Source organism: Symphalangus syndactylus, chromosome 22 (assembly GCF_028878055.3).
Source record: "Symphalangus syndactylus isolate Jambi chromosome 22, NHGRI_mSymSyn1-v2.1_pri, whole genome shotgun sequence".
NCBI lineage: Eukaryota > Metazoa > Chordata > Mammalia > Primates > Hylobatidae > Symphalangus > Symphalangus syndactylus.
The window spans coordinates 11,327,555-11,347,000 of NC_072444.2; the positions used below are offsets into that span (position 1 = coordinate 11,327,555).

General features: G+C 47.1%; 1 long non-coding RNA gene across 1 annotated transcript; it reads right to left on the minus strand.

Annotated features, from left to right (window-relative positions):
• LOC129472104 (uncharacterized) lies at positions 1-18,272 on the minus strand. The gene is made up of 3 exons (XR_008653844.2): positions 18,189-18,272; positions 17,865-18,016; positions 1-109 (listed from the first exon to the last, which is right to left on the minus strand). It is a non-coding gene; the product is annotated as an uncharacterized lncRNA (long non-coding RNA).
• Between the last annotated feature and the right edge of the window lie 1,174 nt (positions 18,273-19,446).

Genomic DNA, 19,446 nt, shown 5'->3' on the forward strand with positions numbered 1-19,446 from the left:
TACTGGGGAGGCTGAGGCAGGAGAATTGCTTGAACCTGGGAGGCGGAGGTTGCAGTGAGCCAAGATCGTGTCACTGCCCTCCAGCCTGGGCAACAGAGTGAGACTCCACCTCAAAAAATAAATAAATAAAAATAAGAAGTTATTTCTTCCATTGAATTCAACCTAGTCTCTATAGCTTTTATCCACTGGGGTCCTTAGAACAAGTCCCCTTCCTCTTTCGCAAAGACTCTGGGGTCATGTTTTATGTTCAAACTCCAGTCCTCATCTTCTCTAGTTTTGTGACCTAAGGTTTTTAAAGACTCAGTGTCTCAATCTTGGTTAATTTTCCACTGTTTTTCTGCAAGTTAGCCCAAAGTCAGATTTACCCAGCTTGATCCTCAGTGATCCACAGCTCTTTTCTAGTGTCTGTGTACTACTTTGTACAGTGCTTTTCAGACCACAAAGTATTTTCCCATTCATTATACCACTAGACCCTGGAAAACAAGGCGACCAGAAAAAGAGGGAGATAAGGTGGGCACATTGTTATCACATTTTTGCAGATGAGGCAGATCTCTGCCCCCAGTACCAGCCTTACTGCCAACTATACTCCTTGTCCTTCCCCTTCTCACTTCTGTCACAATGCACGCTCTAAGGCCTCCAATAGCTTGACGCTCTTTCTCCTTAGGGTTTCTCCATGATTACCCCTCTGCCTGATGCACCATTTCCCTTACATTCACTTTGCTGATCACTATTAATTCTCTTTTATTTTTATTTTTGAGACGGAGTCTTGCTCTGTCTCCCGGGCTGGAGGGCAGTGGCGCGATCATGGCTCACTGCAGCCTCTGCCTCCTGGGTTCAAGCAATCCTCCCACCCCAGCCACCCAAGTAGCTGGGATTACAGGCATGCGCCACTGCACCTGGCTAATTTTTGTATTTTTAGTAGAGATGAGGTTTCACCATGTTTGCCAGGCTGGTCTCAGACTCTTGACGTGATCTGCCTGCCTCGACCTCCCAAAGTGCTGGGATTACAGGCATGAGCCACCGTGCCTGGCCCTATTCTCTGTTTTTTTTTTTTTTTTAATTAAAAACATGTTTTTATAAAGATGAGGTCTCCTTATGTTGCCCAGGTTGGCCTTGAACTGCTGGCCTCAACCAATCCTCCTGCCTCCCAAAGCACTGGGATTATAGGTGTGAGCCATGGCTCCCAGTCCCTTTCCCACTTTTTTTTTTTTTTTTTTTTCAGTTTTTTTTGAGATGGAGTCTAGCTCTTGCCCAGGCTGGAGTGCGGTGGTGTGATACCAGCTCACTGCAACCTCTGCCTCCTGGATTCAAGCAATTCTCCTGCCTCAGCCTCCCAAGTAGCTGGGATTACAGGCGCCTGCCACCATGACTGGCTAATTTTTGTATTTTTAGTAGAGACGAGGTTTCACCATCAACATGGTCAGGCTGGTCTCGAACTCCTGACCTCAGATGATCCCCCTGCCTCGGCCTCCCAAAATTGCTGGGATTACAGGTGTGAGTCCCAGCCCCTGGCCCCCTTTCCCATTTTTTTATAGCACTCTACACATCTATGACAGAGCATTTGTCCCACTGTATTACATATATTTGCTTATTTGTCTCTCTTTCCCACTGACCACTACAATGTAAACCCTATAAGCCAGGGACTATGTTTTGTTCTTTGTGTCAGTATGCAGCACAAAGCTTGGGATAACATAATTGCTTATTAAATATTTGTTGAATTAATAAATGCATGAATTGCCCCAGTTTCCACAGTTAATAATGGCCAAAATTAGAATGCAGATTTTATTTCCAAGTCCAAGAATTTGTTTTTACCATCTCCTGAACCTAACCTAGTTCTTACTCCTAACCCCTACTGTCAGCCCTGTCCCCTCTAATTCCTTAGAATCTTAGGTCACTTATCCAGAAGGGAACTTAGAACTCATTTGATTCAATCCCTTCATTTATAGATAACAGAACTAAGACTCATGGAAGGTAAATGCTTTGTCAAGGCCACACAGCAAAAATTGTTGCCATCCTTTCTTCCTGATAACCAGATTGGTGTTTTTTTTAATGGGATTCACCAATGAGTTCATGGGCTCCCAGGGCTTTGTCCTGGGGATGGGGGTAGTAGTAAATAAATAATTCCATCTAAGGCTCTCCTTTTATGCTCCCCAGACACCCCAAAGGCTAGACACCCAAGAGTCTATTCTGAGACATCCCATCAGGCAGAAATTTCAAGCAAGACAGGATAGAGGGGTGTGGGAGTGTGTGTGTGTGTGTGTGTGTGTGTGTATAGAATCATGGGGCACCAAGGATGCAGACATGAAAGCTGGGCTGCAGCACAGCCCCTCTCTTGTGGGGTCCCTGGAGGCTCCCACCATGGCAACACCACTCCCTCTGCCCCTGAAGCTGACCTTTGGGGCCAGAGATCAATAACTTGGACTTTGGCTTCAGTCCCCTTTGGCCCCCCAGTGACCATAGGCTGCCCAGAAGAGCTAGTGGGACTCAGGGTCATTAAGTAACTGTCACTCTTCCCCAGCCCCACTTTGGGGCATGACTGGGGGAGGGGCCGGGGATGGCAACCATATGGAGAGTCACAGGTGTGGTCTGGTTCTTCCCATCCTCACTGGAAGAGAAGTGACCTCTATCTCTCCTTGACCCCTACCCACTTCTCCTTTTTACCCTTGGCCAAGAGTCTTCCTCCTGCCCTCTCTACTCCCTCCATGTCCTTAGCACTGAGCCCTGACTCCCCTCACAGAACCCCCGTGCTCCTCACCATGTTCCTCTTAGTCCAATCTTTTATGAACCCCCTCTCCTCCCATTGTGCTCACACTTTATATAAACTGGAGGTATTTTACCCTTTTGTCAGCCAAGACAGTAGTCAGAGGCTGGGTGCGGTGGCTCACTCCTATAATTCCAGCACTTTGGGAAGCCGAGGCGAGTGGATCACCAGAGGTCAGGGGTTCGAGACTAGTCTGGCTACCATGGTGAAACCCCATCTCTACTAAAAATACAAAAAATTAGCCGAGCGTGGTGGCAGGCACCTGTAATCCCAGCTATTTGGGAGACTGAGGCAGGAGAATCACTTGAGCCCGGGAGGCGGAGGTGGCAGTGAGCCAAGATTACACCATTGCACTCTAGCCTCAGCAACAAGAGCAAGACTCCCATCTCAAAAAAAAAAAAAAAAAAGACAGTAGTCAGGAATTCCTCATTCACCTTTTTCTAAATACCTATCCCAGGTGTCTTCTCACCAACTATTCCCTTCCAGAGAAATCCACTGTTCTGCCGTACTTTTAGCAGGAACCTGTTTCAGAAACACACTCACCTACCCCACCCCCACCCCACCAACTTTCCGTGCTCTTCACCCACCATTCCTCGTCCGCCTCCACCCCAGTGCCCCAGCCAATCACTACTGATTGATTGATTTGGGAGGAGGGGGAAAGAGGATCGATGGAGGACTCTGGGCCTATTCTTATGCAAAGCAAAAGGTTTAAGAGGGGGTGGATATTCATTGTGGAGAGGATGCAGAAGTCGCTGTGGAGCTCCACGGCTTAGCTGACGTGGTCTGCAGCGTGGGGGAAGATGGGCCAGGCCACTGGGGGTGGGGACGGATGCTCTGAAGGCTGAGAGGAGAGTGGTGTGGGGGCTGATAGAGGTAAGAAGAAGGCACGCATCAGGCGTCTGGGCATAAGGTGAGGTTCCCCAACGCTGCCCCTCGGGGAGGAAATTTACGACCGGAAGTCATTCTTCCCAGCTCAGAGAGGATGTCCTGGGTACTCTCAATGTCCAGCAGGGGACACCCTTACCCTACATGACCCCTTTCCTCATCCACCATCACTAAGTTCCTTTGTTCATTCATTCATTCATACATTGAAACTTTGTTTGAGTGCCACTATGTGCCAGACACCATGCCACAGACTGGAAAAATATAGGCATGAACAAGATAGATACACAGACAAATGAGGTTCCAGGCCTTGTGGCACCAGCAGGGCAGGATTACAGTGAAAAAATAGTTATAGTGATTTAATTTCAGGGAAAGGATATCAGAAAAAAGCTTTCCTCAGAAACTGAAACAGAGACTTAACAGATGCCTAAATCTTGACCAAAGAAAATGTGGAAAAGGGGTAAAGGGGGGGGGCATTTGTATGTGTGTGTATGTGTTTAGAATGTGTTTCAGGCAGAGGGAACAGTTTATACAGATCTTGAAGCAGAAAAGATCAAGGTCCCTTTAGAGGGATGAACAGAGAAACCTGTGCACAGCTGGATTCAGCTTTGGTTGGAGGTTTAACCCTTTAAATTGTAGAATGCATGCGTGTGGACACACACACACACACGTGCACACACACAGCTGGGGCCTCCATTTCCCAAGGTGCAATTTTCCTGGTAATCACTTTTTTTTTTAAAGAGAAGGCAAGGACAGAGAGCCAGCAGACCTCTGAGGCCTTTCCAAAGTAATCAAACTCAAAACTTGTCTTCCAGAAATGACTGGAACAGAGGTAGATTTAGCTTAAGCTTCAGGGCTTCTCCTTGGGAGGAGTTAAGTAATGCGTGCAAATGATTTCTTTTTTTTTTTTTTTTGAGATGGAATCTGACTCTGTCGCCCAGGCTGGAGTGCGGTGGCATGATCTTGGCTCACTGCAACCTCCACATCCTGGGTTCACGCCATTCTCCCACCTCGGCCTCCCGAGTAGCTGGCCCAAGTACAGGCGCCCACCACCACGCCCGGCTAATTTTTTGTATTTTTAGTATAGATGGGGTTAGACCATGTTAGCCAGGATGGTCTCGATCTCCTGACCTCGTGATCTGCCCGCCTCGGCCTCCCAAAGTGCTGGGATTACAGGCGTGAGCCACCGCGCCCGGCCTTTTTTTTTTTTTTTGATATGGAGTTTCGCTCTTTCGCCCAGGTTGGTGTGAAGTGGCACAATCTCAGCTCACTGCAACCTCCGTCCCCCAGGTTCAAGTGATTCTCCTGCCTCAGCCTCCCAAGTAGCTGGGATTATAGGTGCCTGCTACCACGCCTGGCTAAATTTTGTATTTTTAGTAGAGACAGGGTTTCACCATGTTGGCCAGGCTGGTCTTGAACTCTTGATCTTAAGTGATCCGCCTGCGTTAGCCTCCCAAAGTAATGGGATTACAGGCATGAGCCACCATGCCCAGTCAATCTAATATTAATAGAAGGCAGAGAGCCCACCCTGTGGGGGCCTCCTCATCTCAAGGTGAGACCAGGACTCAACCGGGGGAACCCCTGGTCAGATGGGGAAGACACAGAACCTGCTTTCTGAGAATCTGATCCCCTGACCTTCTCAATACTAACCTTGGCTGGGAGTGGTGGTACATACCTGCAGCCCCAGCTATGCAGGAGGCTGAGGTGGGAGGATTGCTTGAGCCTGGGAGGTTGAGGTTGCAGTATGCTGTGATTGCATCGCTGTACTCCAACCTGGATGACAGAGCAAGACCCTATCTCAAAACAAAACAAAACAAAACAAAACAGGTGTGGAGGCTGACACCTGTAAACTTAGCACTGTGGGAGGCTGAAGCGGGAGGGTCGATTTGAGTCCAGGAGGTCGAGGTTACAGTGAGTTATGATTGCATCACTGTGGTGACTCACGCCTATAATCCCAGCACTTGGGAGGCCGAGGCGGGTCAATCACCTGAGGTCAGAAGTTCGAGATCAGCCTGGCGAACGTGGTGAAACTCCGTCTCTACTAAAAATACCAAAATTAGCTGGGTGTGGTGGCAGGTGCCTGTAATCCCAGCTACTGGGGAGGCTGACACAGGAAAATCACTTGAACCTGGGAGGCAGAGGTGGCAGGTTGCAGTGAGCCAAGATTGCGCCATTGCACTCCAGCCTGGCTGACAAGAGTGAAACTCAATCTCGAAAAAGAAAAAAAAAAAAAATCCACTGGGCATGGTGACACACGCCTGTAGTCCCAGCTACTAGGGAGGCTGAGGTGGGAGGATCGCTTGAGCCCAAGAGATCGAGGCTCCAGTGAGCCATGATTGTGCCACTGCACTCCAGCCTGGGAGACAGAGTGAGATTCTGTCTCAAAAAGAAATTTTTTTTTGTCAGGAGGCTAGATCTTATGTTATGTGTTCTTACCACAAAGCAACAACAACAACAACAACAACAACAGCACAAAGAAGCCTTTGGAGGTGACGAATATGTTTATTACCTTGAATGTAGTGATGGCATATGCATATGGCCATACCCATCAAGCCGTACACATTAAATATGAGCAGTTTTTTGTATATCTATTATACTCCACTAAAGTTTTGTTTTTTTGAGATGGAATCTTGCTCTTGTCGCCCAGGCTGGAGTGCAGTGGTGCGATCTCTGCTCACTGCAACCTCTGCCTCTGGGGTTCAAGTGATTCTCCTGCCTCAACCTCCCAAGTAACTGGGATTACAGGTGCCCTCCACCACGTATGGTTAATTTTTGTATTTTTAGTAGAGATGGGGTTTCGCCATGTTGGCCAGGCTAGTCTCGAACTCCTGACCTCAGGTGATCTGCCTGCCTCAGCCTCCCAAAGTGCTGGGATTACAGGCATGAGCCACTGCACCTGGGCTGAAGCAACTTTTAAAAACAACTTTATTAGCCGGACGTAGTGGTGGATGCCTGTAATCCCAGCTACTTGGGGGGCTGAGGCAGGAGAATTGCTTGAACCCGGGAGGTGGAGGTTGCCGTGAGTCAAGATTGCGCCATTGCACTCCAGCCTGGGCAACAGAGTGAGACTCCATCTCAAAAACAAGAAAAAAAAGTTGCTTCAAATCCTTACCCTAAGACTTCTGCTGACACGGCTGCAGAAATGGCTTTGATACAAAGCCTTTAACCTCTTTTCTTCCACCTTCCAAATCTCACCCAAATGTATCTACATTAGCAGATCCACATTCACATCCAGAGCCCTAGCTGCAAGGGAGTCTGGGAAACGCAGTTTTTCACTTTCCATCTGTGCAGTCCAGGAAGCCACACTAGGAGGGAGGAAGGAACGCTGAGTGCCAAACCACCATTTCTGCCACTGCAGAGCCTGTGCCTTTTCATCAAATTACCTGACCCAGGGTCTGCTTTTTGTGTGGGGGATGCTGACATATAGGTTTTGGTGTAAACTTCAGCTGGTCTCTCATTTCTTAGCGCTCCCATTTGAGCAGGAGGCATTTATGGGGAACTCTAGGAAGGCAATCAAGTGTCAGGACAGCAGGAATATTCCTCTATTTCTCTCTCTCTCTACCTTTCTTTAACAGCTTTATTAAGATATAATACACATATTATACAATTCATTTATTTAAAGTGTACAATTCAATAGATTTTAGTCTAGTCACAGAGTTGTGCAACTATCACCACAATTTATTTTAGAACATCTTCATCATGCTAAATAATGCAGTCTCCATTTCCCTCCCCCGCCAACCCACATCCTCTGGCAACCACTAATCCACTTTCTGTCTCTATGGAGTTCCCTATTCTGTACATTTCTTTTCTTTTTTTTCTTTTTTTTTTTTTTTTTTGAGACAGAGTCTCCCTCTGTCGCCCAGGCTGGAGTGCAGTGGTGCGATCTTGGCTCACTGCAAGCTCCGCCTCCCAGGTTCATGCCATTCTCCTGCCTCAGCCTCCCCAGCAGCTGGGACTACAGGAGCCCACCACCACGCCCGGCTAATTTTTTGTATTTTTAGTAGAGACAGGGTTTCACCGTGTTAGCCAGGATGGCCTATTCTATACATTTCATATAAATAGAACTACGTAATATGTTGCCTTTGTGTCTGGCTTCTTTCACTTAACATAAAGGTTTTCACTGTTGATTCATGTTGTCATGAATACTTTTTTTTTTTTTTGAGACAAGGTCTCACTCTGTTCCCGAGGCTGGAGTGCAATGGTATGATCATAGCTCACTGCAGCCTCAACCTCCCCGGCTCCCGCCATCCTCCCACCTTAGCCTCCCAAGTAACTGGGACTACAGGTTTGTGCCACCACACTTGGCTAATTTTAAAATTTGTTTGTAGAGACAGGGTCTCACTATGTTGCCTAGGCTTATCTGAAACTTGGGCACAGCAATCCTTCTGCCTTGGCATAGGCATGAATGGATAAATTGTATTGCATACATACAATGTAATATTCATCCATAAACAGGAATAAAGTATTGATACATGCTGCAACGTGGAGAAACTCCAAAACATTATGCTAAAGCAAATAAACCAGACACAAAAAGTCACAACTGTATGCAATTGTATGTTTTTTTTTTTTTTTTTTTTTTTTGAGACAGTTTCACACTTGTTGCCCAGGCTGGAGCACAATGGCGCGATCTCGGCTCACTGGAACCTCCGCCTCCTGGGTTCAAGCAATTCTCCTGCCTCAGCCTCCCGAGTAGCTGGGATTACAAGCCATGGCTCCCAGCTGTTTAACTTTTTTTTTTTTTTCTCCAGAGACAGGGTCTTGCCCTGTCACCCAGGCCGGAGTGCTGTGGCACAGTCATAGCTCACTGCATCCTCAAACTCCTGGGGCTTAAGTGATCCTCCCACCTCTGTCTCCCGAGTAGGTGGGACTACAGGCACACGACACTGCACTCTGCTAATTTTAAAATTTTTCAGCAGCGACGAAGTCTCACTTTGTTGCCTGGGCAGGTTTCAAACTTCTGACTTCAAGCAATTCTCTTGCCTCGACCTTCTGAAGTGCTGGGATTACAGGCAGTCGGCCTCTGTTTAGTTTTTTGAGGAATTGCCCGTCTGTTTTCCACAGTGACTGTACCATTTTATATTTCTTTTTTTTTTCTTGAGAGGGAGTCTCGCTCTGTCGCCCAGGCTGGAGCGCAGTGGTGCAATCTCGGCTCACTGCAAGCTCCGCCTCCCGGGTTCACGCCATTCTCCTGCCTCAGCCTCTCCGAGTAGCTGGGACTACAAGCGCCGCCACCACGCCCGGCTAATTTTTTTGTATTTTTAGTAGAGACGGGGTTTCACCGTGGTCTCCTGACCTCGTGATCCGCCCGCCTCGGTCTCCCAAAGTGCTGGGATTACAAGCGTGAGCCACCGCGCCCGGCCGCCATTTTATATTTCTATCAGCAATGTATAAGGGTTCCAATTTGTCTGCAATCTCGCTAACATTTGTGTTTTTTTTCTGTTTTGGTTTCTTTTGTGCAATTGCAGTCATCCTAGTAGGTGTGAAATGGTATCTCATCGTGGTTTCCACTTGCATTTTCCTGATGGTTAATGATGGTGAGCATCTTCTTATGTACTTATTGACCAATTGTATATCTTCATCAGAGAAATGTCTGTTCAGATCCTTTGCCCATTTTTAAATTTGTTTATTTGTCTTTTATTATTGAGTTACGAGAGTTATTTTTATATTCTGAATACAAGTTTCTTATCAGATATGATTTGAAAATATTTTATCTCATTCTGTGGGTTATCTTTTCACATTCTTTTTCAAAAAATGATTTATTTAGGTGAAATTAATATAACTTAAAAGCAATCATTTTAGGGCTGGGCAAGGTGGTTCATGCCTGTAATCCCAGCACTTTGGGAGACCAAGGCAGGAGGATTGCTTGAGCTCAGGAGTTTAAGATCAGCCTGGGTAACATAGCAAGACCTTGTTTCTACTAAAAATAAAAATAAAAAAATTACCCTGGTGTGGTGGTGCATGCCTACAGTCCCAGCTACTCAGGAGGCTGAGGTGGGAGAATTGCTTGAGCCCAGGAGGTTGAGGCTGCAGGCAGCCATGATTGTGCCACTGCACTCCAGCCTGGGTGACAAAGGGAGACCCCATCTCAAAAAAAAAAAAAAAAAATTAGCCAGGCACAGTGGCTCAAGCCTGTAATCCCAGTACTTTGGGAGACTGAGGCGGGAGGATCACCTGAGGTTGGGAGTTCGAGACCAGGCTGACCAACATGGAGAAACCCTATCTTTACTAAAAATACAAAATTAACTGGGCGTGGTGGCGCATGCCTGTAATCCCAGCTACTTGGGAGGTTGAGGCAGGAGAATCGCTTGAACCCAGGAGGCGGAGGTTCCAGTGAGCCGAGATCGCGCCATTGCACTCCAGCCTGAGCAACAAGAGTGAAACTCTGTCTCAAAAAAAAAAAAAAAAAAAAAAATCATAGAATTGCATACAATTGTGACTTTCTGTGTCTGGTTTATTTGCTTTAGCATAATGTTTTGGAGTTTCTCCACATTGCAGCATGTATCAATACTTTATTCCTGTTTATGGATGAATATTCCATTTTATGTATGCAATACAATTTATCCATTCATCTATTGATGGACATGTGGACTGTTTCTACCTTTTGGGCTGTTTCTTTTTTTTTTTTTTTTTTTTTGAGACGGAGTCTCGCTCTGTCGCCCAGGCTGGAGTGCAGTGGCGCAATCTCTGCTCACTGCAAGCTCCACCTCCTGGGTTCACGCCATTCTCCTGCCTCAGCCTCTCCGAGTAGCTGGGACTACAGGCGCCCGCCACCACGCCCGGCTAATTTTTTGTATTTTTAGTAGAGACGGGGTTTCACCGTGGTCTCGATCTCCTGACCTTGTGATCCGCCCGCCTCGGCCTCCCAAAGTGCTGGGATTACAAGCGTGAGCCACCGCGCCCGGCCTTGGGCTGTTTCAAATAATGTTGCTATGAACATGAATGCATATGTGCTTGTTTGAGTACCTGTTTCCAATTTTGGGTATATACTAGAAGTGGAATATGCTAATTCTTTACCTTTGAGGAACCACCAAACTGTTTTGCCATAGCACCTGGACCATTTTGCATTTCCACCAACAATGAGAGTTCCAGTTTCTCTACATCCTTGCCAACAACACTTGCCTTTTCTTTTTCTTCAAGACAGAGTCTCTGTTGCCCAGTGCAATGATGCAATCTCAGCTCACTGCAACCTCCGCCTCCTGGGTTTAAGCAATTCTCCTGCCTCAGCCTCCCAAGTAGCTGGTATTACAGGTGCATGCCACCACACCCAGCTAATTTTTTGTATGTTTAGCAGAGACGGGGTTTCACCGTGTTGGCCAGGCTGGTCTCGAACTCCTGACCTCGTGATCCACCTGCCTTGGCCTCCCAAAGTGCTAAGATTGCAGGGGTGAGCCACCACACCTGGCCGCCAACAACATTTGTTATTTTCCTGTATTTTATTTATTTATTTATTTATTTTATTTATTTGTTTGTTTTTGAGATGGAGTCTCGTTCAGTGAGCCACCATGCCTAGCCTATTTTATTTTATTTGTATTAAAAAATATATATACAGCTATCCTACACTTCCTTTGATTGAATCTTATGAAGCACAAAGGCTTTTAATTCTGGTGAAATCCAATTTTCCTACTTTATTTTTTGTTGCTTGTGCTTTTTTTTTTTTTTTTTTTTTTTGAGACGGAGTCTCGCTCTTTCACCCAGGCTGGAGTGCAGTGGCGCGATCTTGGCTCACTTCAGGCTCCGCCCCCCGGGATTCACGCCATTCTCCTGCCTCAGCCTCCCTTGTAGCTGGGACTACAGGCGCCTGCCACCTCACCCGGCTAATTTTTTGTATTTTTAGTAGAGACGGGGTTTCACTGTGTTAGCCAGGATGGTCTCGATCTCCTGACCTCGTGATCCGCCCGCCTCGGCCTCCCAAAGTGCTGGGATTACAGGCATGAGCCACGGCGCCCGGCCCGTTGCTTATGCTTTTTGTGTTGTATCTAAGAAAGCTTTGTCTAACCCAAGGTCAGAAAGGTTTGCTCCCATATTTTCTCCTAAGAGTTTTGGAGTTTTAGCTCTTACATTTATGTATACGATGCATTTTGAGTTTAGTTTTGTATATGATAAGAGAAACCGATACAACTTTCTTTTTCTGTGTGTGATAGGGTCTTGCTTTGTTGCCCAGGCTGGAGTGCAGTGGCCCAACCACAGCTCACTGCAGCCTTGACCTCCCAGGCCCAAGTGATCCTCCCATCTCAGCTTCCCAAGTAGCTGGGAGTACAAACGCGCACCACCATGCCCTGCTAATTTTTGTATTTTTTTTTTTTGTAGAGAAGAGGTTTTGCCATGTTATCCAGGCTGGTCTCAAACTCCTGAGCTCAAGTGATCCTTCTGCCTCAGCCTCCCAAAGTGCTGGAATTACAGGCATGAGCCACTGCACCCAGCCAGGGATACAACTCTTTTTGTATGTAGGTATTCTGTTTTCTCAGCACCATTTGTTGGTTTTGTATCCTGCAAACTTGCATTCGTTTCAATAGGTTTCTGTGGATTCCTCAGGATTTTCTTTCTTTCTTTCTTTCTTTCTTTCTTTCTTTCTTTCTTTCTTTCTTTCTTTCTTTTTTGAGACGGAGTTTCACTCTTGTTGCTCAGGCTGGAGTGTAATGGCGTGATCTCAGCTCACTGCAACCTCTGCCTCCCGGGTTCAAGTGATTCTTCTGCCTCAGCCTCCCAAGTAGCTGGGATTACAGGCACCCGCCACCATGCCCGGTAAATTTTTGTATTTTTATTGCCATGTTGGCCAGGCTGGTCTTGAACTCCTGACCTCAGGTGATCCACCTGCCTCAGCCTCCCAAAGTGCTGGGATTACAGGCATGAGCCACCGAGCCCGGCCTCGTCAGGATTTTCTATGTACAAGGTTATGTCCTCTGTATATACAAACAGTTTTACCTCTTAATTTCTAATCTGGGTGCCTTTTTTTTCTTTCTTTTTTTTTTTTTTTTTTTTTTGCCTAGTAGCCCTGGCTAGAACCTTTAGGACAGTGTTGTATAGAAGTGGTAAGGGTGGCCGGGCGCGGTGGCTCACGCTTGTAATCCCAGCACTTTGGGAGGCCGAGGCGGGCGGATCACGAGGTCAGGAGATTGAGACCACGGTGAAACCCTGTCTCTACTAAAAATACAAAAAAAATTAGCCGGGCGTGGTGGCGGGCGCCTGTAGTCCCAGCTACTTTAACGCTGAGACGCTGAGGCAGGAGAATGGCGTGAACCCAGGAGGCGGAGCTTGCAGTGAGCCGAGATCACGCCACCGCACTCCAGCCTGGGTGACAGAGCAAGACTCGGTCTCAAAAAAAAAAGACATCGGAGCCATTCTTTTAAAAAATATGGAGATTTCACATGCAACTCCTGATTTTCAGATTCTCTGGAAAAGTTGGAAGCCTGGCAACACTGGCCCCTGATTATTCTGAGTAGTGGCTGGTCTTTAAGAATGGACCATTCTCTCTGGTTTGCCTCAGTCCCAACCCTTCCCTGTTGGATCCTTGAAACCAAGACTGAGTGTCAGGAAACAATTTTATCACACTTATTCTTGGATCACTTTATGTTAACTACATGGCCACTGTAGGCATTTGAGTTGATACTACCTGGTATACCCTTGCTGCGTCTTGTCTGCTCATCCATAAAATGGAGACATTAAAAATTCTTACCTTGGGGAGTTTTTTTTTTTTTTTTTGAGATAAAGTTTCACTCTGTTGCCCAGGCTGGAGTGCAGTGGCACAATCACGGCTCACTGCAGCCTTGACCTCCAGGGCTCAAGCAATTCTCCTGCCTCAGCCTCTCAGGTAGCTGGAACTACAGGCCCATGCCATCATACCTAGTTGTTTTTTGTAGAGAAGGGGTCTTGCTATGTTGCCCGGGCTGGTCTCAACCTCCTGGGCTCAAGCTATCCTCCCACCTTGGCCTCTCAAAGTGTTTGGATTACAGGTGTGAGCCACCATGCCTGGCCACCTTGGAGAATTTTGAGGAAGATTAAATAAGATGATCATAAAGAGATTTGACATGTAGGAGGCATTGAGTAAATTTACCTCCTGCTTTTTCCTGGCTGCACAGTATTCTGATGCATGGATGTACATAATATGTAGCTTTCCTCTAATGGTAGACATATAGGTGGGCTTTAATTTTGCCCTGTTCCACACCAGGCTGGAAAGGACATACATGTACATTGTGGCAGTTTTGCATAGTGGTTCAGAGTACATTAGCTCTGCTGGATTTGAATCCAAGCAAGGTGACCTCTTGTCTCCTATTCTCTTGGAATGGTTGAGATGAGAGGATAAGTGGCATGACCTTGGATAGCATTTGAAGACACATCTGCAATTTTACCCACAGAAGGATTGGAAGGTCACAGATGGGTGCAGGGGAAGACGCAAGAGTGTCTGTAGGCCCCTTCTGCAAATGTAAGAGCAGGCACGCCTTAACTCAAGATCTCTTCCCCACCTTGGGGTGTGAAGCCAAGGGCCAACTCAAATGCAGCCGACAGACTGATAGCTGGGCTGTCTGGGGAGATAAGCAAGTGGGTGTCAGGCAGAGGGAGGGAGGTGTCAACCACAGAGCAGAGCCAGGCAAGAGCCCTGTCAGCCCCACCCTCAGCTCTGCCTGTGGAGGCACACCCCACACAGCTGCTTAACCTCTAAGCCAGTGATGTCCCAGGTCCCTTCCTGACCTGGAGTCCTTACCTGGTGCCCCTCAAAAGTGTCCATGTGACAGAGGTCCTGGACCCATGTGCTGAGCTGACTGGGAAGTCAGCTGGCTGGCCTCAAGGTTGGAGGTGGCAATGGATGTGCATTGAAGAAGTTTTTAAGGTTTTCAGGGAGGAAGTGGGGCTTCTGGCTGTGGTTCCGTTGTCTCCCTTTCTTAGTGCATGAGTCAGCCAACCCCACCCCCAGTTCTACTTTGCTCCTCCAGCCCCTACCCTCCTAATAATAAGCTCGGATGTACATTACTTTCCATTTCACAACATCCAGCAAGCTTCTTGATAGCCGGACTGTAATTCCAAGGTCTGAGTCATATTTCTATGGGCTGTATTCCCAGAAAATAGTCCAATGCCTGACACATAGCTGGCAATTAATAAATATGTGAATTACTTTGGGAGGCTGTTTGAGGGCAGGAGTTTGAGACTAGCCTGGTCAGCCATGTCTCTACCAAAAAACAACAAGAAAGAAAGAAGGAAAAGAAAGAAAAGAAAGAAGGAAGGAAGGAAGGAAGGAAGGAAGGAAGGAAGGAAGGAAGGAAAGAAAAAAAGAAAGAAAGAAAGAAAGAAAGAAAGAAAGAAAGAAAGAAAGAAAGAAAGAAGAAAGAAGGAAGAAAGGAAGGAAAGAAAGAAAGGGCAAATAAATATGTGAATGAATGACGTTCCTGCAGGGTACCAGATGCTAATTCTGCAGCTCATTTCAAGATGGCCTCTGTTTGTCTTAATTTTTCTGGGAGCCCCTTCTACCAAACAGATTTGTGGCCCTTTTTACTTCTTCAAATGCCTGGAAAGTCTTCCCTAAGCTCTCCCTCACCTCTGAGACTTGCAACCTCAACTTGGGTCATGTGTTTCTTTTAAACTTGTGTGTCTTTAAGATCTACAACATGATGTTTTGATACACATGCGCACAGTAAAGTGATTGCTACAGTCAAGCAATTTAACACATCCATCACCTCACAGTTACCTTTTGTGTGTGTGTGTGTGCGTGTGTGTGTGTGTGTGTGTGTGTGGTAAAAGTACCTAAAATTACTCTTTTAGCAAATGTCTACTACATAATATTACTAACTATAATCCTCATGCTGTATGTTACAGCTCTAGACTTATTCATTCTAAGTAACTGCAACTTTGTACCCTTTGGCCTTCGTCTCCCATTTCCCTTACACCCCAGGCTCCTGCCCCTGGTAAAGACCTTTCTACTCTGTTTCTATGCTTTCCACTTTGGGGTCATGTGGTGTTTTTTTTTGTTGTTGTTGTTTTTTGAGACTGAGTTTTGCTCTTGTCTCCCAGGCTGGAGTGCAATGGCACAATCTCAGCTCACTGCAACCTCCGCCTCCTAGGTTCAAGTGATTCTCCTGCCTCAACCTCTCAAGTAGCTGGGATTACAGGCACCCACCACCATGCCCGGCTAATTTTTGTATTTTTAGTAGAGACAAGGTTTCACCATGTTGGCCAGGCTGGTCTCGAACTCCTGACCTCAGGTGATCCACCCGCCTGGGCCTCCCAAAGTGCTGGGATTACAGATGTGAGCCACGCCCAGCCAGGTCATCTGATCTCGAGTGAGTCATTTTCCTTATCTGAGTGTCAGTTTTCTTGCCTCTAAAATGGGAATAATGGCATTCATGTCCCAGAGTCACTCTGCTCATCCAGTGAGACAAAGGGTGTGGAATGGCTTTGCATGGTTCCTGGCATATAATGAGGGCTCACATGCCAAGAGCTATTATTATTGTGGCGTGTGGATGGGGTAGGGAAGACTGCATTGAATGAGAGCAATGATCCCCAACCAGGGAAGGGTCAATAAATAAAGCAAGAAAACTAAATGCAGTTAATCTCTCCAATTGTGCTGCCCAAATTCCGATCTTCCAAAATGGGTCAGGAGTAACCATCACAATTTTAACGCTTAGGAAGCTGACTTGCAGACGCTTGCCTAACTAGGTAAAGGGTAATGTACAATAGCAATAGTCACCCACATTTGTCAAGTGCTTGCTTTGGGCCAGGCACCATCCTAAGGGCTTTACATGGATTACCTTGAGGAAACCTCGAAATAATTCTATGAGGCAAGTGCTATTATTATCCCCATTTGACAGATGAGGAAAGATGCACAGAGAGGTTAAGTGATTTGCCATAAAGTTACCCAGTTGGGATTAAATCCAGCAGAGCTCATATTCTTAACCACTCCGCATATTGACTGTCTGGAGGTCTCTTCCAGCCTTGTGTAGAAAGGGGAAAATTGGATCCCACCCATATGTCCACCAATAGGGGAATGTTACGCATTAAGCACAACCCTGCAATGGAACATTATATAGTCAGGAAAAAGCAAGAGGCAGATAGGTATGTTCAGGGCATGAAATGATGCCCACAATGGATTATTAAAAAACCGAGAAGAAACGGGGCACAGTGGCTCACACCTGTGATCCAGCACTTTGGGAGGCCGTGGTGGGTGGATCACTTGAGGTCAGGAGTTTGAGACCAGCCTGGCCAATGTGCTGAAACCCCGTCTCTACTAAAAATACAAAAAAATTAGCTGGGCTTGGTGGTGCATGCCTGTAGTCCCAGCTTGAGCAGAAGAATTGCTTGAACCCAAGAGGCAGAGGTTGCCAGTGAGCCAACATCACACCACTGCACTCCAGCCTGGGAGGCAGAGTGAGATTCAGTCTCAAAAAATCAATATATTCCCATGTTTGCATAAAACACAATTTAGCCTTTGAGCCCCTATGCTCAGGCCCACTCCAACACTGTGGAGTGTACTTTATTTTCAATAAATCCCTTCATTTCTTCCTTGCTTTGTTTCTGCTTTTTGTCCAATTCTTTGTTCAAGATGCCAAGAACCTGGACACTCCCCACCAGTGACATATTTTGGCGAGCCATCCTGGAGGAAGAGTCAAGCAGGATCCCTGGGGCCAATCAGGGAGAGACAGCCCAGAAACCTGGCATACCAGCAAAAGGAGATCATCAAGCTTCAGATGATCATGCAACAAAGGCTCCAGCCAATCCAGGTGAAGACACCACCTCGGCCATCAAGAAGCTACCCTGCCTCCACTAGACAGAACAGGGTGAGAGTTCCATGATCCCCAATAGGTAGGGACTACGCCCCAGGCCAGCATGAAGCAGTTGCAGGAAAAAGACCATCGGTCCCTCTGCCTCCCATGAAGATTTGTGTCCCTCTGCCTCCCATGAAGATTTATGGGGACCACAATCACATCTCTTAGTGGGGAGATGAGGCAGGAAAATAGGGTCTGGAGGCAGGAAACATAAGGCCAATTCACACTTCAGCTCTGACAGGAACTATCTTCTCCCTGAGTAAATGACTTTGTAACTTTACTTCATTCTCTTCATTTACACAGGGCGTAGCACAAGTAGAAGGTATTTAAACTCTCAAAAACTCTGTAATGGGGTCTTTGAGCCCCTATGCTCAGGCCTGCTCCCACACTGCAGAGTGTACTTTCATTTTCAATAAGTCGCTTCATTCCTTAGGAAAAAAAAAAAAAAGCAATTAAAAAAATCAATTTACCTGTTTGCTGGTTCATAGAAGAATGTCTGGAAGGGTAAACGCTGAACAGTCCACATTGACCACTGGGAAGTTGCGAAGGAGGAGCTTCCATTTTTTGTTTTTACATTTTCTGTTGTTTGAAATGTTTACCACTAGTGTGTATTATTTTGCAACTAACGAAAGGGAGAAGAAAGTGTGCAGTGAGCACCAGGAGCCCGAGGACCCAGCCCCTCAGCTCTTGTCCCCTACTGTGGAGGTACCTCCTCTCCAGAGGCCTCCCGAACGCGCCCCTTGCACCTGGAGTCAGCTCCCTACTTCCCCTCTGTCCGCACTTCCCAAACCCACTCTGGTGATCACGGGCTTTCCTTGGCTTGGGTCTCTGGTCTGGGTCAAGGCATCTGCTCAGGTTCCTCAGTTAGAAGACCGTGGTCCTTCCTTTGTGCTACCTCCCCAGGGCATGTGGGACAAAGTGACATCATATTTAGGCCTGTGACATCACAGTTAGGCCTGCGACATCACAGGGCGTGGAGGCTGACAGGACAGATGATCTCGGAGATGAGAGAAAGGAAGGCTTGGCAGGCAGAGGCTGCTCCACGTGGGAAGCTGAGGGAGTCTGTCCTCAGCCCACCTCCTGGGACACTTCCTAGCCAAGCCAGGGAGCTTTCAGGATTGGAGACCTGGAAATCTCCAAGGCCCTTTCCTTTTTTATTTTTTTCTAACAGAGAGGTTGTGCAAAGTGTTCTGAGAGCTGGGAGCAGAGTGTGATGCCAGGAGGGGGCAGAGCTGGCAGATGGAAGCCAAAGGTGTGTGGGGAAGGGCCCTGGAGGGGAGGAAACTTCACTCGGTGCCCCCCTCACTTCCCTGTGATTCCCAGCAAGACAGCAGGGGAGGTGGGCTTGTGGCCTGGGGGTGTGAGAGGGCTCTTGCTTTTGGGGAGTAGAGTTTTGGTGAACTAAGCCCCTCCATTAAGCTGAAGGATACTGAGGGGGCCACTGAGGAGGTGGGGGCAGGACTGGGTACAGCATGTGGGGAGACAGAGCGAGAAAGAAAGAAATGAGGGGGTGGCTGTCATAGTGGGGGAAGCTGACATGGCCAAGAGATGGCAGAGTCTGAGGTTTACCACTAAAGAGCTCTTGGCTACTTGGGTGACTCTGGATGAGTTGCTAATAATAAAATCCACCACACAGGCTTATTGCGAAGACTAAATGAGATAAAGTTTATGAAGCCCCTAGCACAGTGCCAGACACGGCAAGAAAGCTGTTTGTAAAGGTGGCTATTTACTCTGCTCCTTGGACAATTCCAGCTGGAACCCTGTTACTTTATCTTCTATTCTGGGCATGTATAATGCAGAATTATCCGTTGTAAGCTACAAAAACCATTTCAGGAGGAGTTAAGCAGAAGGAATTTGTTTAAAATATGTTAGAAAAGCTCCCAGGAGGTCTGAGGAGGCCGGAGAGTGAGGCTTGGAGAAGAAGATGGATCAAGGGAGGCTGGAAGCAGACAGGACCATGGCCAAATATCACACCCCAGGAGCAGCCCTGCACCCCCTTCTTTCCTCCACTGCCCTGGAAGCCGGATGTGGTACCATAGCCTTTGTTGCAGA